A 21,278-nucleotide genomic window follows, 5' to 3' on the forward strand; every position below is an offset into this window, starting at 1 on the left:
CTTCGCCACGAATTATGTGTGGGAAACACTTCATAAAAGTCACGTGTGAACTGCTTGGCTCGGTACTGAGGGCTAAGCGTCGAGTTTCTTAACTTTTTCGCTGAGGAAAGCAGAGCCGTGGAGTCCCGCTTCGCCATGCTTTCATTGTTTTGATGCCGTCATTGGAACTGAAATGACGGGAGGCGTTGTGTCGCCCAGATTTTCTTCCCCCGTTCTACATTTTCCCCAGACATACGTTCTTCTCCCACACAAAAACAGAATTTCATTCAAAATATGTAAAATTCCGCGAAATTCGGCGTTGACACTAGATTCCGTGTTAATTTGCCAATTTCGCGATCGCGGAAATTATAGGGCCCTACAAATGACAGGCAGCAACAGAACATTAAACACTAACAGATCTCTCAAGATCACAACATCTTCATTACAATCCAGTTTAACTTTCTTTCATACAAAAGTTCTTATTAAGATTTGTTGTTGATGTCTTATTGAAAAAAAAAATTATGGTGATCAATATTTATTGGGCTCTTAACCATTGACTTTTTAACATTAGTTTTTCTTTCGCTGCTTTAACTGTCCTTCTGATACATATTTGTTATGCCAAAAAATGCAGGAGTAAATCTCATCAGATGAAGTTGGTCATGTATTGGTGATAATGTGGCATTAACAAGTGGAGGGAAAAGTAAATCACAATTTAATCTAATCCTACTATGTGAAGCACACCACCGAATGAAAGCAGCTAGCCTCCCCTGTTCCACTCCAAGTCCTAAATTGCTCCAGGAGAGAAAAGAAAAGAGAAACACATTAACTAGGGACTGCAAAAGAAAACTACTCTAAATAATAAAAGAAAGAAAACCAAAATAAAGTTTACAGAAACTGTGTCGTAAATATGAGGCTATAGCACTCAGGAACCCTGACGACACCACATACAGCAAGAGCAGATATACAGTATAACAGGACATTGAATGAGGCGAGAAGCATAAGCACTTTACAATAAAACAATATAATACATTGCAGAAAAAAAGAGAAAATAAATTGGGAATAGGCTATGGTAAAGCTGCAAAATAGATAAAAAACAAAAGTAGGGTTTAAAGATTTTTATGTTCCATTCCCCCTTTACCTTTAACAAAAAAATCTAAGAGGTAAACTAAATTCACAAAACCCCAAATGTAAAAAAAGGGTGAGGCTTACTTATGATTTGGATTGAACAAACACCAGATGTAAAGCTGTATGGTTACCAGTGTTGGGTAAGTTACTCAAAAAAGTAATCCACTACAAATCACTAATTACTACTTTAAAATTGTAATTTGATTACATTACTGATTACTGCAAGTAAAATCAGATTACTAATTACTTTACTTTCAAGTTACTTTGAAAACCTATTAAAACTACAAGAATATACTACAAAGTGAAACTCAGTTCTTTCCGTAATTTAATATTGCAGACATCCCAAGTCTCCCAGAAGTTCCGGGAGTCTCCCGCATATTGATAGCGGCTCCCTGATGCCTGCAAATTAGTTCAAATCTCCTGGAATCTAGAGCGAGCGAGCAAGAGCGCGCATGTGAGAACTGTGCTCCAAACTGTGTAGCGCGCACGGCGGAGAGGGAGAGAGCGAGAGACCTTGCGTGTGAGTGCGTTTGAGCCTCATGAAGCACGTTCTCCGGTAATTCATTAAACCGCATGCTCATTAACTGACGCAGCCGGCCAAATGTGATTAGAAATGCATTTCTAAGACACAAATCTTTGCGCATGCGCGTGCGGTTTGTGTTTGGAGCTCCGTCGAATTGATTCATAAATCCTTGATTTTCTTCTTTACCACTCATTTATAAACAAGCACTTTCTATTTTTATAGCATGTGAACTTATCTTCGATACCTTTCCTTATAAAAAACAATCGGATTGCTTTGATTTAGCTACTTAGATCCAACTTTTCGAATCTCCGCTACTAGCCTTTAGCCCGCTAGCATCGCACGCGTGGCCTCTCGCCTATTGATTGTCTCATTTACACCCGTTTCACTGAAAGGATACGGGTTATATCCAGGATTTCAGTCCTAAATTAGTAGTGATATTGGTAGTATCACTACTAATTTACTGTTCATCTGTTATAATGGTGAATATATCGGATGTGTGTCTAACGTTACCTCTGAGTGCAGGTGAGGACACATTCGAGCTGCATTCGTTGCTGTTGGAGCTGGAGTCCGTGGAGAAGCAGATCCGTGGTCTGCTAGAGAGGCAAGCCGAGCTGCGAGATCGGCGTTCAGCGCTTGAAACACCACGCGCCGATGCTCACAAGTCAGTGGTTAGTAACTTTTTGACTACGACCTCATCTTCTCCGTGTGCCTCTCTGCACAGGACGCAAGCACCCAGGATGCGATCATCCCTTGCTTCATTCACTCCGGCACCGACACAACACCATGAGCCCTGGGTGATTCCTCAGCGGAAGACACGAGCCAGGACAAGACCAAGAACCTCTCCGCCTCTCCCGGTCTTCGAGATCTCCACCCGGAACCGCTTCTCCCCTCTTCACGAGTCGGAACGCGACAACGCCGTGATCATCGGCAGTTCCATCGTCCGTCATGTCCGCGCTAACTCAGGTAAAGGTAAGGTGCGCACTCACTGCTTTCCTTATGCTCGTGTTCTAGATGTCGCTGCACAGGTTCCCGAGATCCTGAACGGTGACGAACGCGTCGGAGCTGTTGTGCTGCAAGCGGGAGTGAACGACATCAGGCTGCGGCAGACAGAGGTTCTGAAGAAGGACTACAGGAGCCTGATCGAGATGGTACGCAGCACATCGCCTGAAGCAACGATCATCGTGTCTGGACCGCTTCCCACGTACCGACAAGGACAGGAAAGGTTCAGTAGATTATTTGCACTAAATGAATGGTTAATGTCATTGTGTAATGAACAGAAACTGCTCTCTGTAAATAATTGGAATCTGTTCTGGGAGCGACCTAGGCTCTACCTTGCTGATGGCCTGCACCCAGGGGCGGATTGGCCATCGGGAATACCGGGAACAATCCCGAACGACCGGTCCATTTCAGGCCGAAGACCGGCCGGTGGTCTAAGAGTTTTTTTGTTTTTTTTTTAATGATACGCGACCGGCCTAACCGGCCGCTTAGTAGTGCCTGCAGCGGAACGCTGTGTGTGTGTGTGTGTGTGTGTGTGTGTGTGTGTGTTTGATTCAGACCGGGCCAAACCAATACTTTCAATCTGAGGAGGGATGCGAGCGGCCCCTCTTAACTTGGACTGATCCTCGTTTTTCCTGACATCCGATTGGCTCTAACTAGGCGCCGATCAAAGGAGTTTACTTTTGCTCATGTTTAGCGGGTTTGTGTGAATGCAATGCAACAGAGACGGACGGTAAAAATGGCGAAAAGAAGGAGAGATTACTGTCTATGGAAAGAAGAGAAAGAAATGGGTGGGGCCGAAAAAATAAGAATTAAAAAGAAAAGATATTTGGCACAAGAGGCAGTTAAATGCACCAAATTAACAGACCTTTTCCTTAGTGGAAAGAGTGCTGTGGCAGCCGGAGGTGCAGATGAGGAAGGACCCAGCACCATGGACAGGACAGGTGCACGATTAGGGATATATTAGTGATTTATAATACACTGAAATTGTTTATATTTGCATTAAAATATAGGCATTTATTACATGGCTTGGTAGAATTCCAATGTAGCATGCGGTGTTATGTAAGGGTTAATGCCCGACGAGGTGTCCATTGTCAGGTTTTAATGGACGACGGTGAGGTGTGAACCGGCCGACGCGCAGCGGAGGACGGTTGCCTCCGCCGAAGTCCATTAAAACCTGACAATTTAAAACATTAGTTTATATTTGAATTAGGCTAAATCTAGTTTTTACAAATAATAAATAATAACTTGCCTGACGGTTTATTTAGCAACCGGAGATATTTATAGTCCGCTCAGCTTGTAGAACCCTTCAGGTTCAAAAATGCATTTTTTTTTCATGAAACACAAAGGTAGGCATAGTTATTTTTTTATTACACATAAAACAATTAATCAAACAACAAAAACAGAGCAGCAGCGGTGTAATTTTCAAAGCTGGAGTCCATTTCTTTTTGAACAATAAAGTCTCTGATTGTATTTACTGCCCATTTCGAATTTTTTTCGTGTTGATCTCATCTTTTTCGTCTTCTATTTGATTCAATTCTCCCGGTGTTATCTCTTTGTGTCGTTTCTCCGTTTTATTTAAATTTTTTCTTTCTTCAGCAGCATCCCAGTCGTCAAAGTTATCATATTCTCCATAAATGTTAAAAGAAATAACGAAGTCGCTCATTGTTGTATTAGTAGGCTATGTAATATCTAACTAACGTTAGATGTTTGTTTTGATAGAGCAAATTGTTAACGGATACTTTGACTGCATGTTGCTATGGTTACTCACAGTTGTTGTAGGCAGCGCATTTATTTATTAATTTCGAATGGTAAACAGGCAGTTTCACCAGAACTACTTTACTAGGTGTCCTCTATCACTTTTTAACGGACACCCTGCAGCCAATCAGAATCGAGTATTCACCCAGACCATGGTATAATTCTTGATAACAGACGGCTGTTAAGTATAACACATCGTTGCCATGAAAAACAGCGCGTTGCCATGGATGCAGTTCAGAGACGGAACAGACTATTTGCTTTAGCGGAAGCAATACAATCGTTTTTAAATCAATACACTGCTTTTTAAATCAATATTTTGTGTGAAATTTTTGATTTATTTGGTAGGTAGACATGTAATAAGCGGGATAATGTATAGTGAGGCGGTTGCTATAGCGAATACAAACGCTATAACAACCGCCTCACTATGCATTATCCCTTACATATATTATATATAGATATATTATATATTATAAACAGCAGTTTGTCGTCACACACAGACAACATCCTTCTATAAGCAAGGAATCTCTGTATGTCTGTATATGTATATTAGCTGTTAAGGTCAGTGTTGGAGAGGGACAGGTTGATGATGACCCCTGCTGTCATATTGATGAGAAGGGGGAGGAAGGAAAGCAGCAAGAGAAAGAAGAGCTGGAGGATGAGGAGAATGGAACCAGCACAAAAACAAGGACAGGTACAGGGACAGAGTGCAGGGCTTGGTACTAGGTTTCTTGAAGGTCTTCAGTGTAATCTGATTCTCTTTATACCATAAAAACACTATTAGAATTAAAATAACTGCAAAAAATCCTTCTGCTCGTGCACCAAGGGCACTCGCGTAGTCCACTCCACCAGGATACTGTTATAAGCATGAGCCCCGTCTGATCGGTCGTGGCGGCGGTGTTGCAACAATCTATAGAGATATTCTACTTGTGATAAATGTTACGCTCTTAGATGTAAGAAAGAAATCCCTATTATCTCTAGCCTTGGCTACTGTATATAGACCTCCAGGGCCCTGTGCTAATTTCCTAAAAGAGTTTGCAGACTTTCTCTCAGATCTATTGGTCAATGTCGATAAAGCAATAATTGTTGGAGATTTTAACATACACGTAGATAACACAAATGATGCGTAAGGGGCTGCGTTTACAGATTTATTAAACTCCTTTGAGGTCAAGCAAAACGTCAGTGTTTTCTGACTCATCGTCTAAATCATACACTAGATTTAATTATATCATATGGAACCAATCCAACCGATATAGATATTGTACCGCAAAGTGATGATGTCACTGATCATTACATGATAACTTGCATAATACGTACTGCTGAAATTTGACATGTTGCGCCACGTTATCGACCAGGCAGAACAATCCTTCCAACCACTATAGATAGATTCTCAAATAGCTTACCTGATCTATCTCAGCTGCTCAGTGAACAAAAACAAACAGATGAACTAGAGGAAATGACTAGCAGTTTGAGCACCATTTTCTCTAGTACACTAGATATTGTTGCACCAATTAGATTAAAAAAGGTTAGAGAGAAAACTAAAGCACCATGGTACAACAGTGCTACGCATGTTATCAAGAGAGAAACTTAGAGCGTAACTTAGAGCGTAAATGGAAACAAACTAATTTAGAGGTCTTTAGAATCGCGTGGAAAGACAGTATGTCACGTTATAAAAAGGCTCTAAAAGCAGCCGGGGCTGAGCATCTCCGCAAACTAATAGAAAATAACCAAAATAATCCAAGGTTTTTATTCAACACCGTAGTTAGACTAACAAATAAACAAACATCACCAGAGCAAAATATTCCGTTACAGTATAATAGTAATGATTTTATGAATTTCTTCAATGAGAAAATAGAAAGCATCAGAAACACAATTGTAAATGTACCATCTTTTATGGTGTCTTATGATTCAACCTCAATTATCGCCCCTCAAGAACAACTACACCGCTTTACAACTATAGGACAGGAAGAGTTTAATAAACTTATCATTGCATCTAAACCAACAACATGTTTATTAGATTCAATACCCACTGAAATAAGTGTTACCTGTAGTGGAAGAGCCTCTTCTCAATATTATTAACTCGTCTTTATTTTTAGGTCATGTTCCAAGAATATTCAAACTGGCAGTAATAAAACCTCTCATTAAGAAACCGCAATTAGATCCAAATAACCTAGCAAATTACAGACCCATTTCAAATCTTCCATTTATGTCTAAAATTCTAGAAAAAGTTGTGTCCGCTCAATTGTGCTCTTTCTTGCAAGAAAATGATATCTATGAAAAATTTCAGTCAGGATTCAGACCGCATCATAGCACAGAAACTGCGCTAGTTAAAATTACAAATGATTTACTTTTAGCTTCTGACCAAGGCTGTATCTCAATACTAGTTCTACTCGATCTTAGCGCTGCGTTCGACACTATAGATCATAAAATACTCTTGGATCGACTACAAAACTACACTGGTGTTCAGCGACAGGCATTAAGCTGGTTTAGATCGTACTTATCAGACCGTTATCATTTTGTCTGTTTAAATGGGGAAAAATCAAAAATAACGTCAGTAGATTATGGAGTGCCGCAAGGATCGGTGTTAGGCCCTCTGCTATTCTCAATATATATGCTGCCACTTGGTAATATTATAAGAAAACATGGAATTAATTTCCACTGTTATGCTGATGACACTCAATTATATATTTCATCACGACAGGATGAAAACACTAACTCATCTAAATTGACAGAGTGTCTAAATGATATAAAATGCTGGATGACGTGTAATTTCCTGCTATTAAATTCAGATAAAACGGAGGTATTACTTATTGGTCCAAAAAACTACCCCCAAAACCTTGTACAATACAACTTTAATTTAGAAGGATGTCCTGTTACTTTATCGACTACAGTAAAAGATCTGGGTGTTATACTAGACCGCAACTTGTCTTTCGAAAATCATATTTCATATGTTACAAGAACAGCCTTTTTCCACCTTAGAAACATTGCTAAGCTACGTAACATGCTATCTGTTTCTGATGCAGAAAAGTTAGTTCATGCATTCATGACCTCAAGACTAGATTACTGTAATGCTTTATTAGCTGGCTGTCCTGCATCCTCAATAAACAAGCTACAGTTAGTGCAAAATGCAGCTGCTAGGTCAAGAAAATATGATCATATAACACCAATTTTATCATCTCTACACTGGTTACCTATTAAGTTCCGTATCAATTACAAAGTATTACTACTGACCTATAAAGCCCTAAATGGTCTAGCTCCTGTGTATTTAACAGACCTTCTATCGCCCTACAATCCATCGCGTTCTTTAAGATCACTAAATTCGAGGCTTCTGGTCATTTATATCTAAGTCCACTAAAGGAGGGAGGGCCTTCTCGCATTTAGTTCCTAAACTCTGGAACAGCCTTCATGATATTGTTCGAGGCTCAGACTCGCTGTCCCACTTTAAAACTAGATTAAAGACGCATCTCTTTAGCCAAGCATTTACATAATGCTTAACTTTTATACCACTGTTGAATCAGATCGAATGCATTAATATTATGAACAGCAGCTATGCTAATTATTTCCCATCTGCTCTTCTGCTGTTATCTCGGGACGCTAGTCCCGAGGTAAATAGCGTTCGTCAGCTCCAGTTTGTATCCAGCCTCTCACGGAGACTTCAGATCCCCCAACACCTGCGATGAGACGACTAAACGCCTGTGAAGAGACGACTCGACGCCTGTGAAGAGACGACTCAACGCCGGCGATATGTTATGCCCTAAATTACTACATGATTAACTAACTGTATTTTTTTCTACGTACATTTCTGAAATGCACTTTCTGTAAAGCTGCTTTGAAACAATATGTATTGTGAAAAGCACTATACAAATAAATTTGAATTGAATTAAATTGAATTTTAATAAATATTTTTCTTAACAATACATTTGTAACGCAAGTAACTTAATTTTATTAACATCAGTAACTGTAATCAAATTACATAATATTTAAATGTAATGAGTTACGTTACATTACATTGCATTACATTACATACAATACTTTGTAACACGTTATACCCAACTCTGATGGTTACTCACAACAGGTGCCATGGCTGTCAATCAAGAGATTTAATACGAAGACCACATGTACCTGAGAGCAAATTCTGCCACAAGGCCAACGCCACCAACTCCGCTTTTAATTTAAACTAGAAATAGCACATATTAGCCTTGAGCTGTTCACATTACACCGTCAGTAGAGTCTTAACATACCTGAATAGGAATGGGAACGGAAATGCCAGGGAGAGGAGACCCCACCCCATTGGCCAGCCAATCCATACCCCAAACTAAACTAATCAGATGATAAAATCACTTATTCTGCCACAATAATATTACATAAAAAACAGTAGCAGTCAATTTCACATGATTTACAGTAGCCTTGTGATATTGTGGCATCAGTATTATGACAATCTGTTATTCAAATTACTTTTAAAGGATTAGTTCACCCAAAAATGAAAATTCTGTCAGTAATTACTCATCCACATGTTGTTTCAACCTCGTAAGACTTTCGTTCATCTTCGGAACACAAATTAGGATATTTTTGATGAAATCTGAGAGCTGGGTCACTCCTCCACAGGCTTTTTAGGGATTTTCTTCTCTGTGGGCCTCGAGTGAGTTTACTAGTGTAATAGCGCAGCGCTTCTGTCGTCACATAGGCTCACTATTGGCCGACGCTGGTCATGTGTGTGATGCGTGTGACGTGTGAAATCTTTCAGAGTATCACGGCACTGCATGAATTTCTGCAGTAGTTTTGGGATGTGAAATTAACAATTAATATTAAACAATTTAATCAGAGACTCTGATATCAGTCAATCAGGCCACTAAAAGATGACTACCGTAATTCCTCAAATAAAAACCGGTAGTCAATTAAACGCCTGCCGGGCCTCTGATAGTGGCCGGGGGCGGGGTCAACACAGACAATTAAAGGCCGGTCTTAAATTAAGGCTGGGGAAAATTTAGTGTTGATAGGTATTCTCCTAAGTGACTTTCATGTAATGACATAACGTAACATACTCATTTTCCACTAGATATTTTCCCTCTAACGTTCCCAGCGGGCACTTTGACATCAATGTAACATCAATATGACATCAAACAATATGTCAAAATGTTGTTGAGTTTCAACAACAAGTTTCCCTTTATCAGGCTCAGGGAATGAGTGCAGAAATTTCATGGAAAGACTTTCATCAGTCTCCATTCTATGAGGCTGAGAAGCAGAGGTGGATTGAGGAAAAGAAAAAATGACTTCACTGACAAATGACATGCCCAGACCTCAAATACTGTTTATAGCTCAAAGACATTCCTTGCACAATGTTATGCATATATGTATATACATATTATTGCACTTTTAATGTATATATATATATATATATATTTTTTTTTTTAATATTTAATTTATTTCCATTTGTTCATTAAAATACCAAAAGTATTGTATTTTATTGTATTGGATTGTATTTTAGTGTTTTTTTAAGTTCATTTATTGACTTGCATTATTTTATCTTGCTCAGATTTGAAAAACACTAAATGTTAAGCACTGGTACTATTATACTCTGTACATAATTGTTTAATTTAAAATACTTTTTTTCTTGTTTTTTCCTGTTCTCCTCAACTTTAGATATTATTATTGCTGTTGTTTAATCTATAATCTATCATTTTAAATTGTTAAATTTATTTCCATTGTTCATTCAAAATCAAAAAAAAATTTAAAGTAAATTTTATTGACTTGCATTATTTTATCTTGCTCAGATGTGTAAACACTAAATGTTAATAACTGTTATCATTAAACACTTCATAATTATTTGATTTAAAAAATCTTGTTTTTTTCCTACGTTCTCCACAGCTTTATATTTTATTATTATTATTATTAATGTTATTGTTGTTTAATCTATAAGTATTCAATACATTACCTTTTTTAGTTTTACATAATAATATGTATATTTTTGTACTATAAATAAAACGAGAAACTTACTATTTGGTGTTTACTGGTTATATTTCATATATATATTGGATTTCTGTACATAGTTAAACAAATATAATGTAAATATCTCAATGTAAATTGTAAAGGTCTAAAACATTATCAAAATGTTCTTTACAATTATTCACATTCAAATATTTTCTATATTAAAGAAAACTATACCCTATTATAATGTAAATGTTTATTAAGGTAATTGCACATTTTGTACATTCTACACAATAACTAATCTTACACGTTTTATTCTATTTTGTGCACAAAGTTAGTTTATTATATGTAAATCGTACTTAACATGAGTTTCTAATAATTTTTTAGTATAGATACACTTTATGGTATTTGTGGTCGAGACGAGACTCGAACCTGTGATTTCGTGTATTTTTTCAGGCCCGCCTCCCTGGAATTTCCTGCGTTCTTATTGGCTAGCAACGCTCTACACCTACATACGACTGGCCGCATGGTGTACAACTAAACGTAATAACCACTACACTACGGAAACTTAATTTGGACGTCAGTCCCACCTCTTCTAGGGTACGCTTGTTCAAAAGCGACTGAAACTATAGACTGCCCAGTGTTTTTAACATGGCAAAAAGCTGCTAATTTTGTTGGCAGACCAAACATTTTTTATTACTGTAAAGGAAACCTCAATGGTCATTTGTTTTATTTTTGTCCTTTTCTAAAGAGATTAAACCACAAACATCCCTGCAAGTGTACTGACCTGCTCAACAGAAAATCGCATACGAAATTTTTGCAAAAACCACCCACAGTTTCCGCCCAGTTTCGAACTGGGGACCTTTCGCATGTGAGGCATACGTGATAACCACTACACTACGGAAACACATCTTCAGGTTGCAGACATAAATCTTTAGGTGCACAGTTTAAATTTTCTGTGAGAATCCAACCGCTGCTTCTGCTCGGTTTCGAACCGAGGACCTTTCGCGTGTTAGGCGAACGTGATGACCACTACACTACAGATACCTATTGACGAGGTGCATGTTCTTTTTAGAAGATGGCTCCTTCCCATAATCTGCCCTGCAAGCAGTGTGACAGTCTGTAAATTCCACAAACAACCGAACAGAGGTCATTCGGCATGGCAGTCTGCCTACAGCTCCTTGGTACGATGGCCTTCACCTGTCTCAAAAGCAAGGGTTTTGTAGCGAATTGCAGCATTTATATTTAAAATGCCTCCGCTTGTTTTCACCCAGTTTTGAACTGTGGAAGAGAGAGGTATAAGGGCGGCTTTCGTCAAACTGACAGTTTTATTGCCTCCCATAAAGCCCTGCCCCTCCCCTTCTATGACACCGTGGGAATTTCCCACGCTCCTTCCGGATTGGTCACGTTACCGTGGGAATCCCCCGAGATACTCAGCCCTCCCCTCCCTCCCTCCCTCCCACTTCCGGCTTGTACATCTGTGCATGGAATTTCTCCCCACGCTAACTCCTCCCCTTCCTCCCCATATTGGTCTGAACAGATTAAGTGTGGAAAATCACCCACGATCACTAGGGCTCAATGTAAAAAATGTTCAAAATGATTAAAAAACATTAAAGACAATATTTTAATCTTTTTTAAGAAAATGTATAATAAAAGCCATAATCAGTATCATGCAAATAGTTTTATTTTCTAACATACGTTTGAAGAAAAGTTGTACTTTTACAATTAACTAGTGTTTAAAGGTATTAAAAACGTTGTATAAAGTTAAAAAAGTCTTACGTTTTTACAAAACTCCGTTTTGCTGAAAGAAGAAGAACAAAGACATTATAAAAGGTTTTGTGAGAAACGCTGTGAAACACTTGTGATCATTTCCGCACTCCGACCAGAAATGGCTGAACGGGAGTGGTACGGTGCACCACACGCTGACTCCTCCCACGACACACCTCCGCACCTGGAGCGTGGGAGATAGAACACAGAGTTCCCACACACACACATCTCCACACATGGATCGAGGGGAATAGAACACAGAGTTCCCACACGCACACACACACACACACACACACACACACACACACACACACACACACACGTCTCATTGGTCAGCTACGACTGACACTTACGATGACATCACTCTAAGGGATTTCCCTCCGTGGCGGTCTATTTAAAAACGCCACGATTTCAACGCAAAATACGGTTGTGATTGTGGATTATTAGATCTATTCAGGAGCAATGGCTATGGCAACAGAACCCAAGACCCCCGAGAGAAACATTGATGAGGCTATGGAGGATTTGACTTTAGCTCCGCGGAATAAGCAATCTTGTTTAACAAGATTTCTCCATGAACGATGTGGAATATGTTTTTCATTTGTCTGGCGGCCGTTTGTGCAAGTACAATTTTGAAGAGAACAACCGCGAAGTCAGATTGATTAATGTGGATAACGATGAGAGATTTACAAGGAATACAACAGAGGATCCGCATCTGTTTTTCACAGAACGAGACTGGATCTTATTTTTCACCTGCGTCTGGAAAGATATGAAAGAAGGGTGTGACGAGCCCCTCTTTATAGCGGAGTGGAACGGTCTAACGATGGGTACAAAATACAGGCTGCTGGCGGACAACGTTAACAAACATCCCGAGGATTACATTTACATCCTTTGCACTGATTTTGGGTCAGATGTACCCAAACGGGCATGGCCTATCTCGGAGGATAACCACCTTAAATACTACGATTTAAAATTCATGTTTCAGTAGAAGGATATGCCCGTGCTGGAAGACATTTTTGCCAAAATTGATAAACTTTTCAAATGGTGTGATGCGTACGAGCGCTACAATAATATTAAAGTGAAACTCTTTCACCCGGATTGGTACACGCCCAGTAGGAGGGGTGTTCATATAGCACCGCCCACATTCTACAAGCATTAAAAAGACCTCCCTTGACAACTCAACTCATTCTGCATTATGTCTCAAGAAACCATTCACCCCGGATTCTCTCCTCTTGGAGCTGTTGATGGATACACGCAATCAGGATTATCAAATGCACCGGAAAGAAGCGTCGACTGGATGAATAAATTTTGTACAGATCTTGGATATCACAACTTGGCGTTCTTCACGAACTATGGAGCTAATGGGCCCGTTACAAATGCAGGTACAGCATCCCCTGTGAACGCTGACACGTCTGCTGATGAGCCAGACGGGTGTCTCGGCGATGCTGGACATCGGATTATTAAAAGTGTAGTTACAATCATATTGGAATATTTGATCTATAAACGAATGAAACAAAGCTGCGACGGCTGTATCGTAGACCACCCATCCCAAACGAGGCACTCGTGTTTGTTCGAACCACCTGGATATTATTTTTATGGATGTTTTGACGAGATCAGCCTGAAGGTTCTCAGACCGGAGCTAAAAACTATCCTAGGTCAATCGCTGAGTCTGTATGGTGCTACAACACATCTGCAAAGAATCCAAGGTGCTGTCGAGACAATCTTGTTTGAGCTTAAGGATGAGATGTACATTGTGGAGCAGCTGGGATCTATCAGACAGAAACTTGTGGATGAAAGTTGTGAGGAAATTATTTACTCGGCTGTCGAGAAGTGGAAGCTTGCTGCTGCTGAAGACCCTGAACCTGTCCTCGTGTGAAAATGTGGAACCTCTGCACATTCTGGATTCTCAAATATTTCTTTAAACTGCGTGTTAAATGTGGATTATCAACCCTGCTGTACAAGATTATCGATGATAATCATGCTACAAACACCGGAAAGTCTGCGGATGATATACGTCTAACGAAATTGACGTGTCAAATGAATGCTGTGCGGAAGTCATCGGACGACTGGAGTAATATGGTGAACATATCTGTAATCCATAAATGTACGACTATCAAAAACATTCTCGATCTAATGCCTGAAAATGCTGATTCCCTTAAAATAGGAAACATATTATGTCTATGTACGTATGTAACTGATGTTTGCAAATTGTTGACATTTTAGCTGAATTCGTCCTGGAGAAAAATTTTGAAATGTGTGTGAAATTTCTTTTGACGTTTGGATGATACATGATTAAACCCTTGTAACCCTGTACTTTTCTCGATTCTAAAATAAAAAAAATGATTATGTTGATATACCCTTTTGTGTGTGACTATGTATGTAAAAAAAATAAAGTGAACAACATTGTAAGTGATCCGTTATTTTCTGAAATAAAATAATAGATATTCCTGAAATAAAAAAAATAAAAAAAACTTTATTGTTTGCTGATTGTTTGTAAAAAAAACAAAAAAAACTTTGTTGTTTGCTGATTGTTTGTAAAAAAAAAAAAAAACTGAACAACAATGCAAGTGATTCAGGTATTGTCTGAAAAACTCATAGCGTCGACATGTCAGAGCTAATGAAGAAGATATACTATGATCCAGCGAATTCTGGTGCTTTTGGTGGTAAGGACAGATTAAAACAAGCGGTATTGCAGGAATACAACGTAAGACTATCTGATAAAGAGGTGACCGACTGGCTCTCCAGTCAAGACGAATACACTCTCCATCGTACTGCACCAATAAAATATAAACGGAATCGTGTGGTAGTGTATGGAAAAGACCATCAGTTTCACGCTGATTTGGTTGATATGTCGATATACTCGAAACAGAATGATAATATTAAATACATAATTACAGTTATTGATATTTTCAGTAAATTCGCATGGACGTGTGTACTTAAAAATAAGACGGGGCCGGAAGTGATGAAAGCTTTTTTGTCTACTCTGCGGGAGGGGCGTATACCAACAAAGCTACAAACAGATAAGGGCACAGAGTTTTTCAATAAACATTTTCGTATTTTACAAATACGTAAGGAGACACCCGAATTTAAATTCTCAATTGGAGATGTCGTGAGAATCTCTAAAGTCCGGAATATTTTTGCCAAAGGGTACGAGCAAAATTATACTGAAGAATATTTCACAATAACCGCATGCATTCCACGTATCCCTCCCGTATACCGATTACAAGACTATGACGGTGAAATTATCGCTGGTTGTTTTTATGAACAAGAACTACAGAAGATTATCGTGAGTAATGATGCATCTTTCAAGGTTGAAAAAATACTGGATAAACAACGCTGTGGGAAAGTCATGTGTGTGTTAGTCAAGTGGTGGGGGTGGCCTTCTAAATTCAACAGCTGGATTCCTAAAAAACAGGTGATGGATCTGCAAACCACCTTAAAGTTATAGTGAATTCGTAACAGGTGTCATTTATGTAAATCATGTCTGAGGAGGGGTTCCACGTTACATTCCCCTGCAATGCTTCGACTAATGTCTATCCTGAGAATCGTATATCTAATTACAGAACTAGGTTGTGCTAGAAGTATACATTTAAAAGGCCTGTGGGAAGTGGCACTGGTCGAGTTTGAATATCCATTGACCTGGTACACCTTCAATGAGGACGACGCTGTATTTATTATCGATTGTGATCAAAGCCTATTACAGAATAACGTCAAACTGCACAGTGTAAGGGGTGACCTTAATATCCAAACTTTTCGGAAAGCCCTAAAAATATCTACGAGCCGGAGCGCTTTAAAGTGTGGTTATTTTGTGGATATACCCATACTACTCAGAGAAATAAATGCATATCTCCCCCCGCGGGTGCAGCTCGGCTACGATCATATAAAGAATAAGATATTTCTGAAAGCAGGCCAGAGGGCTTCGTTGACATTTTATGGTAAGGTATCTGTTATACTGGGATTAAAACCCGGTGTTCCTATGGAAGTTGCAAACAGTTCGGATGAGCATCAAGACACACACGTCACATCAGTCACATACGCACCGTTCCAGGCTGATATAAGAGGTGGTTTTTATACCCTATATGTGTACACAGATACAATAGACTACCGATCAGTTGGAGATTTGTATGTACCTTTACTAGGTACAGTACTTATCGAAGGGGAAACAAACAAGGCTGCCTGTGTCAGGTACGACAAGTCACACTACGTGCGTCTTAATAAAACCAGTATTAACGAGATAACTATTGAGGTTAAAGACGACTTGAACAGAGAGATACTATTCACCTACGGGAAGGTTGTATCTAAACTTCACTTTTAGACCCGTGAAACAACACCTTTTTTAAATGGTTTATCTCGCTCCGTACCAGTCGGACCCCGATCGTTATGTTGCGTACTACAAATCTCAAACCGGAAACGGCTTGCCCGGTTACGCAGGGGGTGGTGTCATGTACGGTTCCGGTTTTGCATCAGGAATCGGCGGATTGTTTAGGGGCTTGTATCGAATGGCAATCCCATTTCTTAGAAGGGGGTTCAGTATAGCAAAACCACATCTAAAAGCCGCTGCAAAAAACATAGTAAGTGATTTCGTAACTACAGCTCTAACAAATTCGTATAACAATGATGACGGTCAGAGCTGGCATGGACTTATGGTCATGGGGCGTAGACGGCTAAAACCACCAGGGACCCGTATGAGAAGAGGGCGTGGTCATGGCATAAAGAAAACCATACGCATCAGTAAGAAGCGCTCAGTCGCAAAAATCAAACAAAGAACCCGTACGAAGCGTGTGAAAAGAACTACAAAATTAATTGTTGATAGGTAATCTCCTAAGTGTCTTTCATGTAATGACATAACGTAACATACTCATTTTCCACTAGATATTTTCCCTCTAACGTTCCCAGCGGGCACCTTGACATCAATGTAACATCAATATGACATCAAACAATATGTCAAAATGTTGTTGAGTTTCAACAACAAGTTTCCCTTTATCAGGCTCAGGGAATGAGTGCAGAAATTTCATGGAAAGACTTTCAGCAGTCTCCATTCTATGAGGCTGAGAAGCAGAGGTGGATTGAGGAAAAGAAAAAATGACTTCACTGACAAATGACATGCCCAGACCTCAAATACTATTTTATAGCACAAAGACATTCCTTGCACAATGTTATGCATATTAGTATATACATATTATTGCACTTTTAATGTATATATATATTTTATATATTTTTTTTTTATATTTAATTTATTTCCATTTGTTCATTAAAATAACAAAAGTATTGTATTTTATTGTATTGGATTGTATTTTAGTGTTTTTTTAAGTTCATATATTGACTTGCATTATTTTATCTTGCTCAGATTTGAAAAACACTAAATGTTAAGCACTGGTACTATTATACTCTGTACATAATTGTTTAATTTAAAATACTTTTTTTCTTGTTTTTTCCTGTTCTCCTCAACTTTAGATATTATTATTGCTGTTGTTTAATCTATAATCTATCATTTTAAATTGTTAAATTTATTTCCATTGTTCATTAAAAATCAAACAGTTTTGTCCTTGTTTGCATTGTACTTTAGTTTTTTTAAAGTAAATTTTATTGACTTGCATTATTTTATCTTGCTCAGATGTGTAAACACTACATGTTAATAACTGTTATCATTAAACACTTCATAATTATTTGATTTAAAAAATCTTGTTTTTTTCCTACGTTCTCCACAGCTTTATATTTTATTATTATTATTATTAATGTTATTGTTGTTTAATCTATACGTATTCAATACATTACCTTTTTTAGTTTTACATAATAATATGTATATTTTTGTACTATAAATAAAACGAGAAACTTACTATTTGGTGTTTACTGGTTATATTTCATATATATATTGGATTTCTGTAAATAGTTAAACAAATATAATGTAAATATCTCAATGTAAAATGTAAAGGTCTAAAACATTATCAAAATGTTCTTTACAATTATTCACATTCAAATATTTTCTATATTAAAGAAAACTATACCCTATTATAATGTAAATGTTTATTAAGGTAATTGCACATTTTGTACATCCTACACAATAACTAATCTTACACGTTTCATTCTATTTTGTGCACAAAGTTAGTTTATTATATGTAAATCGTACTTAACATGAGTTTCTAATAATTTTTTAATCTAGATACACTTTATGGTATTTGTGGTCGAGACGAGACTCGAACCTGTAATTTCGTGTATTTTTTCAGGCCCGCCTTGCTGGAATTCCCTGCGTTCTTATTGGCAAGCAACACTCTACACCTACATGCGACTGGCCTTGGTGTAAACTAAACGTGATAACCACTACACTACGGAAACTTGATTTGGACATCAGTCCCACCTCTTCTAGGGTACGCTTGTTCAAAAGCTACTGAAGCTATAGACTGCCCAGTGTTTTTAACATGGCAAAAAGCTGCTAATTTTGTTGGCAGACCAAACATTTTTTATTACTGTAAAGGAAACCTCAATGGTCATTTGTTTTATTTTTGTCCTTTTCTAAAGAGATTAAACCACAAACATCCGTGCAAGTGTACTGACCTGCTCAACAGAAAATCGCATACGAAATTTTAGCAAAAACCACCCACAGTTTCCGCCCAGTTTCGAACTGGGGACCTTTTGCGTGTGAGGCGAACGTGATAACCACTACACTACGGAAACACGTCTTCAGGTTGCAGACATAAATCTTTAGGTGCACGCTTGTTAAAAAGCATATAAAGGAAATGAGCGCTACACCCACCTAGCGTGGCAAACAGTTTAAAGTTTCTGTGAGAATCCAACCGCTGCTTCTGCTCGGTTTCGAACCGAGGACCTTTCGCGTGTTAGGCGAACGTGATGACCACTACACTACAGACACCTATTGACGAGGTGCATGTTCTTTTTAGGAGATGGCTCCTTCCCATAATCTACTCTGCAAGCAGTGTGACAGTCTGTAAATTCCAAACAACCAAACAGAGGTCATTCGGCATGGCAGTCTGCCTACAGCTCCTTGGTACGATGGCCTTCACCTGTCTCAAAAGCAAGGGTTTTGTAGCGAATTGCAGCATTTATATTTAAAATGCCTCCGCTTGTTTTCACCCAGTTTTGAACTGCGGAAGAGAGAGGTATAAGGGCGGCTTTCGTCAAACTGACAGTTTTATTGCCCCCCATAAAGCCTCCCCGTTTATGACACAGTGGGAATCCCCCGAGATACTCAGCCCTCCCCTCCCCTCCCCTCCCACTTCCGGCCTGTACACCTGTGCATGGAATTTCTCCCCACGCTAACTCCTCCCCTTCCTCCCCATATTGGTCTGAACAGATTAAGTGTGGAAAATCACCCACGATCACTAGGGCTCAATGTAAAAAATGTTCAAAATGATTAAAAAACATTAAAAACAAAATTTTAATCTTTTTTAAGAAAATGTATAATAAAAGCAATAATCAGTATCATGCAAATAGTTTTATTTTCTAACATACGTTTGAAGAAAAGTTGTACTTTTACAATTAACTAGTGTTTAAAGGTATTAAAAACTTTGTATAAAGTTAAAAAAGTCTTACGTTTTTACAAAACTCAGTTTTGCTGAAAGAAGAACAAAGACATTATAAAAGGTTTTGTGAGAAACGCTGTGAAACACTCGTGATCATTTCCGCACTCCGACCAGAAATGGCTGAACGGGAGTGGTACGGTGCACCACACGCTGACTCCTCCCACGACACACCTCCGCACCTGGAGCGTGGGAGATAAAACACAGAGTTCCCACACACACACATCTCCACACATGGATCGAGGGGAATAGAACACAGAGTTCCCCCACACACACATCTCCACACATGGATCGAGGGGAATAGAACACAGAGTTCCCACACACACACATCTCCACACATGGATCGAGGGGAATAGAACACAGAGTTCCCACACACACACATCTCCACACATGGATCGAGGGGAATAGAACACAGAGTTCCCGCACGCACACACACACACACACACACACACACACACACACACACACACACACACACACACACACACACACACACACACACACACACATGTCTCATTGGTCAGCTACGACTGACACTTACGATGACATCACTCTAAGGGATTTCCCTCCGTGGCTTTCTATTTAAAAACGCCACGATTTCAACGCAAAATACGGTTGTGATTGTGGATTATTAGATCTATTCAGGAGCAATGGCTATGGCAACAGAACCCAAGACCCCCGAGAGAAACATTGATGAGGCTATGGAGGATTTGACTTTAGCTCCGCGGAATAAGCAATCTTGTTTAACAAGATTTCTCCATGAACGATGTGGAATATGTTTTTCATTTGTCTGGCGGCCGTTTGTGCAAGTACAATTTTGAAGAGAACAACCGCGAAGTCAGATTGATTAATGTGGATAACGATGAGAGATTTACAAGGAATACAACAGAGGATCCGCATCTGTTTTTCACAGAACGAGACTGGATCTTATTTTTCACCTGCGTCTGGAAAGATATGAAAGAAGGGTGTGACGAGCCCCTCTTTATAGCGGAGTGGAACGGTCTAACGATGGGTACAAAATACAGGCTGCTGGCGGACAACGTTAACAAACATCCCGAGGATTACATTTACATCCTTTGCACTGATTTTGGGTCAGATGTACCCAAACGGGCATGGCCTATCTCGGAGGATAACCGACTTAAATACTACGATTTAAAATTCATGTTTCAGTAGAAGGATATGCCCGTGCTGGAAGACATTTTTGCCAAAATTGATAAACTTTTCAAATGGTGTGATGCGTACGAGCGCTACAATAATATTAAAGTGAAGCTCTTTCACCCGGATTGGTACACGCCCAGTAGGAGGGGTGTTCATATAGCACCGCCCACATTCTACAAGCATTAAAAAGACCTCCCTTGACAACTCAACTCATTCTGCATTATGTCTCAAGAAACCATTCACCCCGGATTCTCTCCTCTTGGAGCTGTTGATGGATACACGCAATCAGGATTATCAAATGCACCGGAAAGAAGCGTCGACTGGATGAATACATTTTGTACAGATCTTGGATATCACAACTTGGCGTTCTTCACGAACTATGGAGCTAATGGGCCCGTTACAAATGCAGGTACAGCATCCCCTGTGAACGCTGACACGTCTGCTGATGAGCCAGACGGGTGTCTCGGCGATGCTGGACATCGGATTATTAAAAGTGTAGTTACAATCATATTGGAATA

General features: G+C 39.1%; 3 non-coding genes across 3 annotated transcripts; all 3 read right to left on the reverse strand.

Annotated features, from left to right (window-relative positions):
* Positions 1 to 11,137: 11,137 nt before the first annotated feature.
* trnav-cac (transfer RNA valine (anticodon CAC)) lies at positions 11,138 to 11,210 on the reverse strand. The gene has a single exon. It is a non-coding gene; the product is annotated as a tRNA-Val (tRNA).
* Positions 11,211 to 18,666: 7,456 nt separating this feature from the next.
* On the reverse strand, positions 18,667 to 18,739 carry trnav-cac (transfer RNA valine (anticodon CAC)). Its single transcript has one exon. It is a non-coding gene; the product is annotated as a tRNA-Val (tRNA).
* Positions 18,740 to 18,862: 123 nt separating this feature from the next.
* On the reverse strand, positions 18,863 to 18,935 carry trnav-aac (transfer RNA valine (anticodon AAC)). Its single transcript has one exon. It is a non-coding gene; the product is annotated as a tRNA-Val (tRNA).
* Between the last annotated feature and the right edge of the window lie 2,343 nt (positions 18,936 to 21,278).

This window comes from Siphateles boraxobius, unplaced genomic scaffold (assembly GCF_051911475.1).
Source record: "Siphateles boraxobius isolate OS27281-9 unplaced genomic scaffold, OSU_SipBor_1 39, whole genome shotgun sequence".
Lineage (NCBI taxonomy): Eukaryota > Metazoa > Chordata > Actinopteri > Cypriniformes > Leuciscidae > Siphateles > Siphateles boraxobius.